General features: G+C 46.0%; 1 pseudogene; it reads right to left on the bottom strand.

The window, feature by feature from the left end:
* Positions 1-1,376: 1,376 nt before the first annotated feature.
* LOC126163771 (5S ribosomal RNA) lies at positions 1,377-1,494 on the bottom strand (annotated as a pseudogene).
* Between the last annotated feature and the right edge of the window lie 16,320 nt (positions 1,495-17,814).

Here is a 17,814-nt window from a genome sequence, read left to right as displayed (position 1 = left end):
TCTACTATGTTACCTGTCTGCATCCTGTGTATTTTTATTCGCTTTGCCAACCCTTTGCTTTATGTTTTACCTTTCCCCAATTTTCCGCCATTTTACCATTTAAGTCCCCGTTTCATCGCCTGCTTTTATTGTTTCTTAACTTCTCCTTACATTTTAAAAAGTCTGTAGCCTGCAGAGCAGCGTAATAAGCTGTTGCCAGCCCGCCCCCTTCGGGGGGAATCGAAATACAATAAAGGATAAGAAAAAGAATGAAAGAAAAGGCAGCTGTCAAAGGATGTGACTTGAAAAAATGGGAAGTTGTGTTTCGATTCCGTCTGAAGCAGCTACTGTACGGTAATAACGGGTGTGTGATTCCGGCCTGACATATTTTTTCCTCGGTGAGGAGGTCTGAGGGCTGGGGGAAGGCGGCCGCTGTGCCCAGAACGCGCTGCCGGCGCGGTTCGCGGCGGAGCGCCGTGTTTGGCCCGCGGGAGGCGCCGACAAAGCCGGCGGCGGCTGCCGGTCTTTCCTCAGATTAGTCCACTCGGCTGCGCCCACAGCCGGCACAGGCGTGCAGCCGCAGCACAGGTACGCCTCGCCTCGCCTCACCCGCGTGTTGCGCATTCTCTCATGCGTGTCCTCGCATTCGTATGGTAATGCCGCACGGCGGACCTCATAATGGACGTGTTACGCGCCGCCACCGCGATGCCACCGCCCCGCGCGAGACGTTCAAAACGGGCTCGCGTATGTGATTTTCAATAGACGCTTGGTTACACCGCTGCGCACTGTATGGCCAGCAGCTGTTCGTTTCGTGGCGCACCCTTGTGGCGTGCCCTCGTGGTGTGTAACGTCAACGACAACGTATCTACGGAATCCGCGTTTGAGTTTACTTGCTGTCAGAGCAATAACCAGTTTTGTATTCCACAATTCCACAATTTAATATAACGAAAAATTCCATTTCCTTGTGTCAGAACTGTATGCAATGAATTATGGCTCCGTGTTCCGCTCCTAGACGGCCTAATCAGGACCGACCGATCGCCATGTCATCCTCTGCCATGGGAGAGAGGACGCGGCTGAGTCTGCAACGTTAACTGACAACTGGGATAATAATTCAACGTTCACTGTAAATTTCATTCGATTTTGTACGAGCTGAAACAACATCACATAAGTCAGGTAGGTATAACGGTTGTTATAAGCACTCCGTCTTCAGGCCACAAGTGGCCCACCGGGACCATCCGACCACCGTGTCTTCCTCAGCTGAGGATGCGGGTAGGAGGGGCATGTGGTCAGCACACTGCTCTCCCGGTCGTTATGATGGCTTTCATTGACCGGAGCCGCTACTATTCGGTCGAGTAACTCCTCAGTTGACATCACGAGGCTGAGTGCACCCCGAAAAATCGCAACAGTTCATGGCGGCCCGAATGGTCACCCATCCAAGTGCCGGCCACGCCCGACAGCGCTTAACTTCGGTGATCTGACGGGAACTGGTGTATCCACTGCGGCAAGGCCGTTGCCCAGCGGTAGTTATAGGGGGCATAATAATTTAGGAGGTGCTATTCACCGAGCGCGATATCGAGGGGCTTGTGGTCAGCATATCGCTTTCACTATTCCGGGTTTCTTGACCTTGAACCTCTACTGCTACCGAGCGAGGTGGCGCAGTGGTCAGCGCACTAGACTCGCATTCGGAAGGACGACGGTTCAATCACGCGTCCGACCATCCTGATTTAGGTTTTTTCGTGATTTCGCTAAATCGCTCAGGGCAAATTCCGGGATGGTTCCTTTGAAAGGGCACGGCCGACTTCCTTTCCTAATCCGATGAGACCGATGGTCTCGCTGTTTGGTCTCCTCCCCCAAAAACAACCCAACAACCTCTACTACTCAGTCAAGTATCTCCTCAGCTGGCCTCAGAGGCTGAGCGCACCCCGTTCCACTCCATCCATCAAGAAGAACCCTGTCACTACCGCCGGCCCGGTAAGCCGAGCGGTTCTACGCGCTTCAGTCTGGAACCGCGCGACCGCTACGGTCGTAGGTTCGAATCCTGCCTCGGGAATGGATGTGTGTGATGTCCTTAGGTTAGTTAGGTTTAAGTAGTTCTAAGTTCTAGGGGACTGATGACCTCACATGTTAACTCCCATAGTGCTCAGAGCCTGTCACTACCGGGAATCGAAACCCGGTCCCCCATATGGTAGTCAGCCATGCTCACTTATCAGATACGGATTTGAAAGTGTATTGGAGTACACTGCCTGACAAACTAGAGAACGTGGTCAGATGTCAATGGAACTTCTTATACGCAGATGGCATTGGCGGGTATGTAAATGATTGGAGCAAAAGTTCTTTGTGACAGGTCAATGGAACTTCCTATACGCACATACCATTGGCGGTTACGCAAATGATTGGGGCTACATTTCTCTGTCTAGAACGCCACCAGATTGTATTACCGATTTTCATTTTCAGAGCTGTTATCAAGCCTGGTAACCTATATAGGGGGCGTCAACAGCGTTACACGCTGAGTGATCGCTGTGAAGAACACGTAGTTACCGCGTACCAGACAGAGTTTGAAAAAGGGTCTCATTGCTGGTCTTCCATTGGTACTGTGGTCCAGTCGTGCAGTATCCAGACTTCTGGAGCAATCAGATGTGACAGTGGACTTACGCTGGACTGCAGGGGCTACGAGCGAGCACACATATGCGACGTCAGTGTTCCGGCCAACCATGTCTGACCAACACAACGGAGGATCATTGTATTTGTGCATGTAGTACATCGTAACCCCTTCACCATCTGAGAACCATCCGAGAACAATTAATGGACTCTCTGTAAGATTTTGTGCCTTCCACATCACTCATCAGAGCCTATCAGCAGGCGGAAAAGGAAATTACGGGACCATGCGTATGCTACCATTCACACTACAATACAAACGGCTGCATTTCCAGTTGAGCCGTGACTGCTGATTAATGGTCATCGTATTGTATTCAGCGCTGAATCGTGGTTCTTCACTACCCCAGAATACCATCGTCAGCGCATATGGTGGTGACTTGCAAAGATGTCCAATTCTTCCAGTGATCTGCTGGTGTCATGGTGTGAGGAGCCTTCAGATCACAGATGGCAGAGATGGTGGGACATCTGCTGGCACAACAATACGTCAACGACATCTTGCCTCCTCATGTGTGACGTCTCATGCGACAGTATCGTGGTCTATGAACTATCTGCGTAATATTGTGCTATTCCCATGGCCAGGAAGTTCCCCAGAACCGTCCCCGATAGAACGAACATATGTGGGAGCAACTCGGACATGAACTCAACCTACATCTACATCTACATTTATACTCCGCAAGCCACCCAACGGTGTGTGGCGGAGGGCACTTTACGTGCCACTGTTCCAGTCGCGTATGGTTCGCGGGAAGAACGACTGTCTGAAAGCCTCTGTGCGCGCTCTAATCTCTCTAATTTTACATTCGTGATCTCCTCGGGAGGTATAAGTAGGGGGAAGCAATATATTCGATACCTCATCCAGAAACGCACCCTCTCGAAACTGGCGAGCAAGCTACACCGCGATGCAGAGCGCCTCTCTTGCAGAGTCTGCCACTTCAGTTTGTTAAACATCTCCGTAACGCTATCACGGTTACCAAATAATCCTGTGACGAAACGCGCCGCTCTTCTTTGGATCTTCTCTATCTCCTCCGTCAACCCGATCTGGTGCGGATCCCACACTGATGAGCAATACTCAAGTATAGGTCGAACGAGTGTTTTGTAAGCCACCTCCTTTGTTGATGGACTAAATTTTCTAAGCACTCTCCCAATGAATCTCAAACGGGTACCCGCCTTACCAACAATTAATTTTATATGATCATTCCACTTCAAATCGTTCCGCACGCATACTCCCAGATATTTTACAGAAGTAACTGCTACCAGTGTTTGTTCCGCTATCATATAATCATACAATAAAGGATCCTTCTTTCTATGTATTCTCAATACATTACATTTGCCTATGTTAAGGGTCAGTTGCCATTCCCTGCACCAAGTGCCTATCCGCTGCAGATCTTCCTGCATTTCGCTACAATTTTCTAATGCTGCAACTTCTCTGTATACTACAGCATCATCCGCGAAAAGCCACATGGAACTTCCGACACTATCTACTAGGTCATTTATATATTTTGGAAAAGCAATGGTCCCATAACACTCCCCTGTGGCACGCCAGAGGTTACTTTAACGTCTGTTGACGTCTCTCCGTTGATAACAACATGCTGTGTTCTGTTTGCTAAAAACTCTTCACTCCAGCCACACAGCTGGTCTGATATTCCGTAGGCTCTTACTTTGTTTATCAGGCGACAGTGCGGAACTGTATCGAACGCCTTCCGGAAGTCAAGAAGAATAGCATCTACCTGGGAGCCTGTATCTAATATTTTCTGGGTCTCATGAACAAATAGAGCGAGTTGGGTCTCACACGATCGCTGTTTCCGGAATCCATGTTGATTTCTACATAGTAGATTCTGAGTTTCCAAAAACGACATGATACTCGAGCAAAAAACATGTTCTAAAATTCTACAACAGATCGACGTCAGAGATATAGGTCTATAGTTTTGCGCATCTGCTCGACGACCCTTCTTGAAGACTGGGACTACCTGTGCTCTTTTCCAATCATTTGGAACCTTCCGTTCCTCTAGAGACTTGCGGTACACGGCTGTTAGAAGGGGGGCAAGTTCTTTCGCGTACTCTGTGTAGAATCGAATTGGTATCCCGTCAGGTCCAGTGGACTTTCCTCTGTTGAGTGATTCCAGTTGCTTTTCTATTCCTTGGACACTTATTTCAGTGCCAGTGTCCAGGATCTCGTGGACTACTCACGACAGTTTTGGGACATATTGTTTCAGGGGAGTATACAACAGCTTTATCACACTCTTCCCAGCCGAATCAGTGCATGCATGCAAGCTGGGGAGGGGTAAGCGGATCGGGGTGCAATATCATACTGGTAAGTGGGTTTATACTGCCAAGTTCATTGCGAATTCGATTCGATCTTGTAATCACTGAAATAATATCACATAACTTCTTATCCCGTGAGGTTTCATTTCGACATAAAAGTTTTCTGGGTTTGGTACCGCGTAATAATGTAAAAGCTACTGCTGCTATAGAAAAGCCAACGTTTCGGCCACGATTGCAGCGGCCTTCTTCTGGGGTCTAATTAGACTCTGGCCGCGGAAGCCTACGCAATTGTATTAGGTTTCTTTTCGTTTCCTCCTCCTCCACTCGGTGTCTTACACTGCAGTGTGTATAGGGTGTTACAGGGGAACAATACATATTTTGGGAGGAGGTAGTATAGACTGATAGGAGTAAAACATTCAAAGTAACATGTGCTCGGTTATTATTAGTTAGAGAGATACTGAGCTCTGTTGTAAGATGTTACAAACAAATACCCATAAACGAGTTAAGCACAGGCAAACAATTAGGTTCAGAGTTGATTTTCATAAATTACACCTCCGGCTTTAATGTAATTTCTAACTGCACGTTGTTCTCCACGCCAGCACGTACGAGCCTGCTCCATGCCTGTGGGTCCTGATATCACCAATGAATATAGGTGTGATGATGATCTCTGTAGTAGATAGAAAAGGGTCATCAAAATAAAAAGTAACAACTCATATATGATCACGATTGTGTTTTTAAATAAATCATAGTATTATAAGATTGCTGTTTTCCTGGAACAATGTTCAAAAAATTTAATCAAAATATCCACGGGTATGCTGCCGGTCTATAGTGTCCAACGGGCACAATATTTCGGCGATCAAACATGTCGCCATCATCAGGTGAACTGACGGACTGAGCTCCTGTGAACGTGCCGGCACGGAGATCCGTACGCTATGGCTGCTCAGAGGGAACTGGGTTTGGTCGCGGCGGCGGCCGATTTAAATACACTCCGCCCGCGGCGCGCTCCCTCCGCCGTCCGCGCCCAGCGCCACGGTCGCGCGGTGGAACAGATTGCGACGGCGTCTGAGATGACGTCGGTGTGATGGCTCTGTCCGCCGTGGTCGTCACAACTATACGTCTGCTCGATTTACTCTTGATTAACCCGATCGCTGGTTCCCAAGCCTTGCTAAGATTATAGCCACAGTCCCGGTTTATGAGGTCGTCATTGGTGCGAATTTCGATGGCCTCTCTAACAACGCTGTCCCAGTATCTCGACGTCTGTACCAGAATCCTCGTGCGGTCATACTCCATGGCGTGATTTTCCGACAAACAATGTTCAGCGACCGCCGACTTGCTCGGATACATCAGTCGAGTGTGCCTGTGGTGTTCACGGCATCGATCCTCGACGGTACGCATCGTCTGACCAATATACGACTTGCCACATTGACACGGAATCTGGTACACGCCGGCCTTCCTCAAACCGAGGTCATCTCTGGCGCTCCCCACCAGTGCACGAGTTTTATTTGGAGGACAAAACACAGTTCCGACCCGGTGTTTCTTCAGAATGCGGGCGATTTTCCCCGAGAGTGCGCCTGTGTATGGAATAAATGCAATGCCTACCTCCTCCCTCGTGACTTCATCCATCTCAACAGGTTGTGCTGCAGTGGGTGGGCGGAGAGCACGTTGAATCTGCCACTCTGAGTACCCATTTTTTCGAAATACAGTTCTCAGATGTTCCAATTCCTGGGGTAGACTCTCTGCGTCAGAGATAGTGCGCGCCCTATGTACTAGAGTTTTAAGTACCCCATTCCTCTGTGAAGGGTGGTGGCAGCTGTCTGCATGCAAATACAGATCAGTGTGCGTAGCCTTCCGATACACCCCATGACCTAGGGTACCGTCAGCCCTTCTCTTGACCAAGACGTCAAGGAAAGGTAATTTACCCTCCGTTTCAGTCTCCATAGTGAATTTGATGTTGGGGTGTATGGAGTTTAGATGTGTAAGGAAGTCAAGGAGTTTATCCATACCATGTGGCCAGATGACGAACGTGTCGTCCACGTAACGGAAAAAGCAAGTAGGTTTCCATACGGATGACGACAGGGCTTCCTCCTCGAAGTTCTCCATGTACAAATTCGCTACCACCGGTGAGAGTGGGCTACCCATGGCGACTCCCTCCGTTTGTTCGTAGTATTCTCCATTAAAAAGAAAATACGTGGAAGTCAAGACATGCCTAAAAAGTTCAGTGGTCTTCTCATCAAACTTCTGACTAATCAATTCTAGTGACTCTCGCAGGGGTACCCTCGTAAACAAGTCGCCATGGGTAGCCCACTCTCACCGGTGGTAGCGAATTTGTACATGGAGAACTTCGAGGAGGAAGCCCTGTCGTCATCCGTATGGAAACCTACTTGCTTTTTCCGTTACGTGGACGACACGTTCGTCATCTGGCCACATGGTATGGATAAACTCCTTGACTTCCTTACACATCTAAACTCCATACACCCCAACATCAAATTCACTATGGAGACTGAAACGGAGGGTAAATTACCTTTCCTTGACGTCTTGGTCAAGAGAAGGGCTGACGGCACCCTAGGTCATGGGGTGTATCGGAAGGCTACGCACACTGATCTGTATTTGCATGCAGACAGCTGCCACCACGCTTCACAGAGGAATGGGGTACTTAAAACTCTAGTACATAGGGCGCGCACTATCTCTGACGCAGAGAGTCTACCCCAGGAATTGGAACATCTGAGAACTGTATTTCGAAAAAATGGGTACTCAGAGTGGCAGATTCAACGTGCTCTCCGCCCACCCACTGCAGCACAACCTGTTGAGATGGATGAAGTCACGAGGGAGGAGGTAGGCATTGCATTTATTCCATACACAGGCGCACTCTCGGGGAAAATCGCCCGCATTCTGAAGAAACACCGGGTCGGAACTGTGTTTTGTCCTCCAAATAAAACTCGTGCACTGGTGGGGAGCGCCAAAGATGACCTCGGTTTGAGGAAGGCCGGCGTGTACCAGATTCCGTGTCAATGTGGCAAGTCGTATATTGGTCAGACGATGCGTACCGTCGAGGATCGATGCCGTGAACACCAGAGGCACACTCGACTGATGTATCCGAGCAAGTCGGCGGTCGCTGAACATTGTTTGTCGGAAAATCACGCCATGGAGTATGACCGCACGAGGATTCTGGTACAGACGTCGAGATACTGGGACAGCGTTGTTAAAGAGGCCATCGAAATTCGCACCAATGACGACCTCATAAACCGGGACTGTGGCTATAATCTTAGCAAGGCTTGGGAACCAGCGATCGGGTTAATCAAGAGTAAATCGAGCAGACGTATAGTTGTGACGACCACGGCGGACAGAGCCATCACACCGACGTCATCTCAGACGCCGTCGCAATCTGTTCCACCGCGCGACCGTGGCGCTGGGCGCGGACGGCGGAGGGAGCGCGCCGCGGGCGGAGTGTATTTAAATCGGCCGCCGCCGCGACCAAACCCAGTTCCCTCTGAGCAGCCATAGCGTACGGATCTCCGTGCCGGCACGTTCACAGGAGCTCAGTCCGTCAGTTCACCTGATGATGGCGACATGTTTGATCGCCGAAATATTGTGCCCGTTGGACACTATAGACCGGCAGCATACCCGTGGATATTTTGATTATCAAATACGCCGGGAGAAACTCAAGAATCACTTCAAAAAATTTAATTTCCAGTTCTCTTGACAAAACTACTTGTAGATATGCTAAGGTGATCTTGGTGTTCTTTAATGAGGACAGAACAATTCATAATACGAACGTTGAAATCCTCTCTTGTGTTTCATTTTTCTTCGTAGATTTTCTCCTTCAACTATCCCCACATTCAGAACTCTAAAGGGAGCAAGATTTGGCAACCTTGATAGCTACGAACTCACTTCTGTCGATCCAACTTCCTGTTAGTGTTAGGTTTAGATGATGACGTCACTTGACTGTTAGAATGCGTAGGGGCCTCATCGTGTTGGGGGAACATACCCGTCCTCGTAACCAATAACTCTGGTAGCTCGTTTTCAAGAAACTGTAGATAAATGGGATCTCTGCGACGATACAGTAAAATAACTGGCTCAGTAAATTGTCTGCCACACTACACCACACGCGTTAACTTGAGTGTTCTTGAAAAAGTGTCTCCACATAGGCATGTAGATTCTCGCCGGACCATCAGCGTGAGTCAAGAGCGTTGTTGATACCATCACGAGTGTATGTACCTTCATCAGAAGATAGTACTAGTGAGATTACTCGGCGTTTTTCTGTAGGTGCTGAATCTCTCGTAAATTATAGGTATAGAGGCCATGCATACATAAAGTCACGCGTATGTGTATAAATTCTGCATACAAGCGAAATAACGTCTTTTGTGTCTCGCACATTTGGTTCATCTGCACTTTCAGATAAAATATGTTTACTAGACGCTGCAGCAGACTCAAACAGTTCAGAGTAATACTATAAAATGCTCTAGAATCTGGTACTTTGCAGTTGTAAAGTATCTACCGTATCCTCTACAAGCTGCAGCAGTGTTTCCATTACCAAACCCATAAGTAAATACCTTATCGGAATACTCAGCGCTTGTATAAAACTTGCGGCATCCTTAAACAATACAGTAAAATTTGCCAACAATTCAGAATCACGAATACAGTGCAAAAATTCAAGTATATAATCTCAAGCAAAACTTCATAACTTCAAAACAGAAATGCCAATTGATAAATAAGCCCATAGCTACTAGAGAAGAACACGGGGCTACTGAGCAAGAACACGTGAAATGAAAACTAATTTTCTCTGTAACCAATAGCAAATTGACGCATGTTATAGCTAATGTTTTATTTAAATTAATCTTCATTACCAGCTCCTTAAATGTTAGCTATTCCTGCTGAAATACTCTGCATCGCGCCAAACGGGATGATGTATGCATACCCGTGTCTCCTCAACATCTTGTGGAACATCTCTCGCGTTAAGCTTCGACAAGCTTCAGTAGTAGATTTCTTCATTAGCTTTATATCGACGTTGAGTGACATGGGACTTGATTATTCCCCATAGTGAGCTGCCTGATATGGTAAGTTTCAGGCAGATATCACGATGAAATCCTGGCCCATATTATAGGACGAGGCATGTTCTTTTACAGCCCTTGCACTCTTTCCTAAGACCTGAAATCCACATTCCTTCTTTATGGCACCGATACATTGTACATTCATCAGAAAATATCGCTCTTGAGTAAGATATGACATTTATAAATTGTACTTAAATTCAGTTGCTCTTCTGCAAATAAATTTCACAGGACGCTGCTCAATTGACTGAGCGATGACGGTCAAATTTCCTCTCGCCTTTCCTGAAAGGGCACGGAGGCTTATTGGACTCCCTTTATTTATTTATTTATTGCTGATTAGAAGGAAGGATGGAATGAAGCTAGTCTTGTTGGTGATGAAATCGTTAAAGACAGAGTAATAACTCCAAATAGTGAAAAATAAGGAAACAAGTTGGCTATTCTGATATAAACCATTGTGAAAGATAACCTATATCGATTATCATGATTTATTTTAATGACGAAAGAGAAAGTCCGTATCAGCTGCAATTGGACACTGAAATAAATACAATGATGACTAATGAAAATTTGTGCCGGACCGGGAGTCGAACCCAGATTAACCATTTCGGCTATCCGAGCATTCTCCCGTCCAACCTAAATTCCCACATGTTGCACACAACATTCGTAGGATCCCCTGTCCAGTATCCTCATTGCCCGCAACCTAACTGACGAACCACGGAATTCTTGGTAACCCTCTGAGCCACGTTGGCAGCCTCCATTAGCATCGACATGGTGCAGCGTGCAGCTTACTGTAAGTACTGCTGAATGAATTGACAATAGAGTAGGACATCATGGATGAGGACATCGATGATCGAAGAGACCGCGCTGAGGTCAGAGCACAGCTTGGCAGAGAATGTGTAAACAATGAGACGACAATAAGAGTCAAAGATTTTGAAACAGCTGATTTTGAATCCATGGAAAGAGAAGTAAACTGTAAAAGAAAATTGAATGAAAGATATGGTGAATCTGATAAATTTTAGACCTGGTGAGAGACCGTGGAAAGCAGGAGTGAAGGAAACTACACAGATAAGCATTCAGTGTACTCCAACAAGAAGGAACCACTAATCAGTAAAATATGTGAGTCAAATGCAGGGTCAGCGAGAATGTTTCGGCTATTAGAAATGTGTTTTTATTACAGACAAATATGAATACAGGGTTCAACAGTAGGCTATAACAAAAAATGGCATCAAAGTTTGAATCCAATTTTAGTCTACTAGACTCAGAGTTGGAGTCTACGATTAATGAGATGAAACTTGATATAGCACGACGAAACATGATCGTTAATGCCGCACCGTCCCGGCATATCTGACGGCGATTTGAACCAGTCTCCTTCTGGATGCGAGTCTAGTGTCTTAACCACCTGCTCCGTCGCTGAGAAGATGACATATGTAACACTACCTGGGATTCTACTTCCCGTTGCTTTTTCTAGGGGGAACATGTTACCCTTGGCTCGAAATACTGTATTAGGGTTTCTGTCTCAATTCTATGGACGGATTTTTAATAATGTCATTTAGCTGCATCCGTATACAGAACAGGTCCATTGTTTGCGTTCAATTACTTGTTATTGAAAGTGAATTATTTCACTTATCGATTTAATCCACCACCCGCCAACTGGCCACCAGATTACTCACAGCGTTACGATAGTCTCTCAGTACTTTATATACAAATAGTAAGTCATATGGATGAAAACTTTGGGTGACGTTGCTCCAAGTTTTCCACTGTTATTTTTCAAGTATTACCCCATTTTGCAATCGTATCACCCCTTAGAGGATAAATGTCAAGTGGACGGCTATCAATCATCTCTGCGAATCCTCCGGATATGAAGCCAATGGCACAAATCAGGGATGCTATCGGGTGCCAGTTCTGATCCCACGAACTAACGGTCCGTAATTTATGGGAATCCCGCACGACCATTATCGGCATCTCATCGAAACCTGAGTAGCCACTACTTGTCTTGTGACAGCGAGAGCGAGAGCACCAGCAGCAGCACAGTACTGTTTGTATAAAGCGTTTATTTTGCATTTTGTTTACGACCTTCCACTAAGGAAGGGATTCTATTTGTGTTTATCTGCTCTGCATAGTAACTAACAGTTCTTGATAAAACTTTACGTAGTTTTCGTGTTAGATTTCTTAGTGTTTTCTTGATCGTTTAGAACAGAAAGCGCCCTAAAACCGTCATTTGTTTGTTTCGCGGCCGTTAGCCACTAGTCACTTGAATCAGCAGTTGTCTTGTGACAGCGAGAGCGAGAGCACCAGCAGCAGCACAGTACTGTTTGTATAAAGCGTTTATTTTGCATTTTGTTTACGACCTTCCACTAAGGAAGGGATTCTATTTGTGTTTATCTGCTCTGCATAGTAACTAACAGTTCTTGATAAAACTTTACGTAGTTTTCGTGTTAGATTTCTTAGTGTTTTCTTGATCGTTTAGAACAGAAAGCGCCCTAAAACCGTCTTTGTTTGTTTCGCGGCCGTTAGCCACTAGTCACTTGAATCAGCAGTTGTCTTGTGACAGCCAGAGCGAGAGCACCAGCAGCAGCGAGTACTGTTTGTATAAAGCGTTTTTGTACTTATTTGCTGCGCTTAGCTTTTAAATAGTTTTTCTGGGAAAACCTAGCGTAGTTTTCGCGTCTCGTATTTCAGTGAGTGTTTCTTGATTATCAGAGTAGCTCATCAGAAGATTATCTTGGGAATTTGTCACCGTATAGGGTAGGGTAAACATAGTCATGTGTAGGGACTGTGGTTGTTGTGAGCGGACGCAAGGAGAATTGGCCACTCTTCGGGGGCAGGTGGAGGCTTTGTCTGTTAGGCTCATCGAGCTCGAGGCGCAGGCGTCGGCTCGTAGTGGCGTTGGGGCAACTGTGGTGAGACCTATGCCTACTCCGGTGGCCTTGGAATCACATGGAACCCCTGATGTCGCTGCGTCTTCCGGCAGTGAGCATCTTACCGGTCAGCCATCACTCCAGGGTGAATGGCGGACAGTGGTGGGCTCTCGCGTGCCTGGCCGAAAGGCGAAGGTGGGATCTGGCCGCGTGGCAGCTGCCTTACCCCTTTCCAACAGGTACGGGGTGCTTCCTAGTGGTGATGACATCGTTTCCGAGCCACCACAGGATGCCTCGCCTGTTGGGCCAGTGGCCGATTCTCCGGCAAGGTCCCGACAGTCACAGAGGGCGGGCCTATTAGTTATAGGGAGCTCCAACGTTAGGCGGGTTATGGAGCCCCTCAGGAAAATAGCGGGTAGGTCGGGGAAGAATGCCAGTGTGCACTCGGTGTGCTTGCCGGGGGGTCTCGTCCGTAATGTGAACGCACTGGGTGTGACCGGCTGCAGATAGTAGCACATGTCGGAACGAATGACGCCTGCCGCTAGGGTTCTGAGGCCATCCTTGGTTCCTTCCGGCGGCTGGCTGATTTGGTGAAGACAACCAGCATCGCACGCGGAGTGCAAGCTGAGCTTAATATCTGCAGCATAGTGCCCAGAGTCGATCGCGGTCCTCTGGTTTGGAGCCGTGTGGAGGGTCTAAACCAGAGGCTCAGACGACTCTGCGACTATAATAGTTGCAAATTCATCGACCTCCGTTATTGGGTGGAGAACTGTAGGGCCCCCCTAGACAGGTCAGGCGTGCACTACACACCGGAAGCAGCTACTAGGGTAGCAGAGTACGTGTGGCGTGCACACGGGGGTTTTTTAGGTTAGAGGGACCCCCCCTTGGGCGAAACGATAAAATACCTGACGGCTTACCAGAGAGGACATTATCATCGTTGATAAAGAACGTCCGTCCTCAGAGACCAAAAACAGGAAAAGTTAACGTAATATTGGTAAACTGCAGGAGTATCCAGGGCAAGGTTCCTGAATTAGTATCTCTTATTGAAGGAAATAGTGCGCATATAGTATTAGGAACGGAAAGTTGGTTAAAACCGGAAGTGAACAGTAACGAAATCCTAGACACAGAATGGAATATATACCGTAAGGATAGGATAAACGCCAATGGTGGAGGAGTATTTATAGCAGTAAAGAATTCAATAATATCCAGTGAAGTTATTAGCGAATGCGAATGTGAAATAATCTGGGTTAAGCTAAGTATCAAAGGTGGGTCAGATATGATAGTCGGATGCTTCTATAGACCACCTGCATCAGCAACCGTAGTAGTTGAGCGCCTCAGAGAGAACCTGCAGAACGTCGTGAAGAAGTTTCGTGATCATACTATTGTAATAGGGGGAGACTTCAATCTACCAGGTATAGAATGGGATAGTCACACAATCAGAACTGGAGCCAGGGACAGAGACTCTTGTGACATTATCCTGACTGCCTTGTCCGAGAATTACTTCGAGCAGATAGTTAGAGAACCAACTCGTGAAGCTAACGTTTTAGACCTCATAGCAACAAATAGACCGGAACTTTTCGACTCCGTGAATGTAGAAGAGGGTATCAGTGATCATAAGTCAGTGGTTGCATCAATGACTACAAGTGTAGTAAGAAATGCCAAGAAAGGAAGGAAAATATATTTGCTTAACAAGAGTGATAGGGCACAAATCGCAGAATATCTGAGTGACCACCATCAAACGTTCATTTCTGAGGAAGAGGATGTGGAACAAAAATGGAAAAAATTCAGAAACATCGTCCAGTACGCCTTAGATAAGTTCGTACCGACTAAGGTCCAAAGCGAGGGGAAAGATCCACCGTGGTATAACAATCATGTACGAAAGGTACTACGGAAACAAAGAAAGCTTCATCATAGGTTTAAGAGTAGTCAAATCATAGCTGATAAGGAAAAGCTGAACGAAGCGAAAAAGAGCGTAAAGAGAGCAATGAGAGAAGCATTCAACGAATTCGAACATAAAACATTGGCAAACAATCTAAACAAGAACCCTAAAAAGTTTTGGTCATATGTAAAATCGGTAAGCGGATCTAAATCCCCTATTCAGTCACTCGTTGACCACGATGGCACCGAAACAGAGGACGACCGAAGAAAGGCAGAAATACTGAATTCAGTGTTCCGAAACTGTTTCACTGCGGAAAATCGTAACACGGTCCCTGACTGCAGCCGTCGCACGGACGCCAAAATGGAAAATATTGAAATAAACGATATCGGAATTGAAAAACAACTGCTATCACTTAGTAGCGGAAAAGCATCCGGACCAGACGAGATACCCTTAAGATTCTACAGTGATTATGCTAAAGAACTTGCCCCCTTTCTATCAGCAATTTATCGTAGATCGCTGGAAGAACGTAAAGTACCTAGCGACTGGAAGAAAGCGCAGGTCGTTCCCATTTTCAAGAAGGGTCATAAATCAGATGCGAATAATTATAGGCCTATTTCGCTTACGTCAATCTGTTGTAGAATAATGGAACATGTTTTGTGTTCTCGTATTATGACGTTCTTAGATAATACAAATCTCCTTCATCATAACCAACATGGATTCCGCAAACAGAGATCATGTGAAACTCAGCTCGCCCTATTTGCCCAAGAAATTCACAGTGCCGTAGACACTGGCGAGCAGATTGATGCCGTATTCCTGGACTTCAGGAAGGCATTTGATACGGTTCCGCACTTACGATTAATGAAAAAAATACGAGCTTACGGAATATCGGACCAGGTTTGTGATTGGATTCAGGATTTCCTAGAAGAAAGAACTCAACATGTCATTCTTAACGGTTCAAAATCTGCAGATGTAGAGGTAATTTCGGGAGTACCGCAAGGAAGCGTGATAGGACCTTTATTGTTTACAATATACATAAATGACTTAGTTGACAACATCGGTAGCTCCGTGAGGCTATTTGCAGATGACACGGTTGTCTACAAGAAAGTAGCAACATCAGAAGACTCGTACGTACTCCAGGAAGACCTGCAGAGGATTAATGCATGGTGCGACAGCTGGCAGCTTTCCCTAAACGTAGATAAATGTAATATAATGCGCATACATAGGGGCAGAAATCCATTCCAGTACGATTATGCCATAGGTGGTAAATCATTGGAAGCGGTAACGACCGTAAAATACTTAGGAGTTACTATCCGGAGCGATCTGAAGTGGAATGATCACATAAAACAAATAGTGGGAAAAGCAGGCGCCAGGTTGAGATTCATAGGAAGAATTCTAAGAAAATGTGACTCATCGACGAAAGAAGTAGCTTACAAAACGCTTGTTCGTCCGATTCTTGAGTATTGCTCATCAGTGTGGGACCCTTACCAGGTTGGATTAATAGAAGAGATAGACATGATCCAGCGAAAAGCAGCGCGATTCGTCATGGGGACATTTAGTCAGCGCGAGAGCGTTACGGAGATGCTGAACAAGCTCCAGTGGCGGACACTTCAAGAAAGGCGTTACGCAATACGGAGAGGTTTATTATCGAAATTACGAGAGAGCACATTCCGGGAAGAGATGGGCAACATATTACTACCGCCCACATATATCTCGCGTAATGATCACAACGAAAAGATCCGAGAAATTAGAGCAAATACGGAGACTTACAAGCAGTCGTTCTTCCCACGCACAATTCGTGAATGGAACAGGGAAGGGGGGATCAGATAGTGGTACAATAAGTACCCTCCGCCACACACCGTAAGGTGGCTCGCGGAGTATAGATGTAGATGTAGATGTAGATGTAACTCAGGAACGCCAGTAGAGTGGTATCGCTCTATGATACCCCATTTATCAATATTAACAGCTCTTCAGCCATAAGTCAAGTCAAACCATAATGAAATTGAGTTTTACTCTGCAGTTTAATTTAACCCAGTGATTAGCTGATGATACCACCATGCCTTCTGGTGCCGTTTTCAGCAAAGATTCGTTTAAACATGTCTAACCATTCTGCCTCTTCGAATAAATATATACTTTACAAGGCAATTTTTGTGATTAAATCTTTACTTGCTCAATCCACCCGATTCCCGACAATGTCTTGTTCTACAATATCAGTCTTCCTCTAATATTACTACTTCCCATAAATGCTTTTCGTCGTTAGCTAACTACACATCGATTTTAGCCAAGTTGTGAATAAAGCTGCCTTTTCCTAGCCATCAGTCTATCAGGTCTATTCACTTGAGCTTCACCATTCTTCTGTAGCACTAAATTTCGGAAGCTACTATTCACTACACGTCCTTATACTTAGTTCAGTGTAATTCGAATTACAAATAACTTTTTTGGTGGTGTGATATCTGTTACATGTTGAACAATGATGTTGTATCTAACATCGCTTTTTATGTAATTAATAATGAATTTCCTATTGCAAGACGACAGTTTTATTTGTTTCATTCTTTTTATTTTTGGGTGGTGGGGGTGCGTAGCTGGTGACTGTCTTTTCTTTTACTACTGCTTTTATTATCTCTTTATACATTTGTTTCATCCATACTCGTTTCGTGGATGACCGAAAAATGGTTCAAATGGCTCTAAGCACTATGGGACTTAACATCTGAGTTCATCAGTCCCCTAGACTTAGAAATACTGAAACCTAACTAACCTAAGGACATCACACACATCCATGGCCGAGGCAGGATTCGAAACTGCAACCGTAGCAGCAGCGCGGCTCCGGACTGAATCGCTTAGAACCGCTCGGCCACAGCTGCCAGCCTGGATGACCGAGATAGCTACATTTGTTAGAGTAGTTTTTATTACCACACACACAATCACATTTGTGTTTTTGATTACCGGTTTTTCCATCGTCTAAATTGGTGATAGTCAGATCAGTGTGCATACAGGAAGCGCATGCTTTGTCATACGGTGCCACAAACTGATCTGAAATTAGCCCTTTAAGGAGATGGAGAAACTGGTAATGTAAATATAAACGATGAAGACGAGGCAGTTGTTGAAACCATACCATCAATAATGTTTGAAAAAAACAATGGATCAA

Source organism: Schistocerca cancellata, chromosome 2 (assembly GCF_023864275.1).
Source record: "Schistocerca cancellata isolate TAMUIC-IGC-003103 chromosome 2, iqSchCanc2.1, whole genome shotgun sequence".
Taxonomy (NCBI): domain Eukaryota; kingdom Metazoa; phylum Arthropoda; class Insecta; order Orthoptera; family Acrididae; genus Schistocerca; species Schistocerca cancellata.
The sequence above is the reverse complement of the archived record's forward strand: the minus strand, read 5'-3'. Positions and strand labels throughout refer to the sequence as shown.